The sequence below is a fragment of the Apis dorsata genome, unplaced genomic scaffold (assembly GCF_000469605.1).
Source record: "Apis dorsata unplaced genomic scaffold, Apis dorsata 1.3 scaffold_137, whole genome shotgun sequence".
Lineage (NCBI taxonomy): Eukaryota > Metazoa > Arthropoda > Insecta > Hymenoptera > Apidae > Apis > Apis dorsata.
The window spans coordinates 417,247-418,532 of record NW_006263429.1 but is presented as its reverse complement, the minus strand read 5'-3'; the positions used below and the strand labels follow the sequence as shown (position 1 = coordinate 418,532).

General features: G+C 35.3%; 1 protein-coding gene across 3 annotated transcripts in view; it reads right to left on the bottom strand.

The window, feature by feature from the left end:
• Positions 1-1,286, bottom strand: part of LOC102670749 (glycogen-binding subunit 76A) — a 78,200-nt gene that overhangs the window by 75,802 nt on the left and 1,112 nt on the right. The window lies entirely within an intron of this gene.

Here is a 1,286-nt window from a genome sequence, read left to right as displayed (position 1 = left end):
TCCACGCGCGTGACCGTGCGTGCGTCCGGCGTAAAAATGAGGAGGACGGGCGTCGCACAGCACGACCGTTGGTACAAGGGCGTCGAAGGTCGCAGCTGCGCGCCGAGGCGGCATGCAGGTGCGTCCCTCTTTCGCGATACAAGCGCGCGATTTGGAAACGCGGTGCTACGCCAATCGTTCGGGCCGAAGATGCCGCCCGTGTCAAACGCCGCGACCGCCAAGCGATTCGAAGGGAGGGGGTATAGGTATAGGTATAGGGAATCCGCATGTAAAAGCGGTCGAAGCGACAAGCGTCGATAGGTTAGGCGATAGTTTGGCTTGGAGATGGATCGAAACGTGATCTTTCTTAGACTGTGCAATGTCGACTGTGAATAATGCGAAAGGGGAATCGATATGGATATATCGAGCGATTGTTACAAGAGGAGATATCTGTAACCGTTTTCAATAACTAACTAAATTCGTGTATAGATAAATAATATTGAAAACATTGTTTTCTGGGTAATTAATTGTGCAAATGAAAATGATTATGACGATCACGAATTGATGGAAGATCACGACCACTAGAAAATGAGGAATTTTATAAGAATTGTTAAATATCTTTTTAATATTTCATGCATTATGAATAGCTAAAATGAAGAATATGTATATATGTGTATACATGTTTGTTTTATAAAATTTATTCAAATATTTGCCAACAAATATATTAGCAAATTAATTAAAATTTTTTTTTTATTATTAATTTGATGATATTTACTCATGTATTTGATAAATAGAAATGAGTAAAATGAAGAATTTTATGTATTTTTCTAAAATTTGCATGGAAAAGAAATTTATAAAAAATTCATTCATTGTATTATTGATCATAAGATTTCAGTTTTTGTTATTTCTAATTGTAAGTACGTACGTATCTCGTAACACGAGAAAGGAGGCAGCACTAGATGGACTCCAATTAAAAGCTTCCCCGGTTCATTTGAAACAAGCTATACTATGATACAGCTACTATATAATATACAATGATGATGAAGAAGCAAAAAATAAAACATCCAGCAAATATAAATGTAGAACAGTTGGAGATAGAACGTCGTGCGCGAATGTAAAATATTTTTCAAGTTAATCTTTAAACGCAATTTAAATGATTTTTAATTTAAAACAATGCGAGCATTTCTTTAGTGTATATAAATTTAATTCTATTCGATGAAGATATATCGATTTCTAAAAACGTGACGAGTGTGTTTAATATGAAAAGATGATGATTCTACTTGAAAACTATTTTGTAAATAAACAAT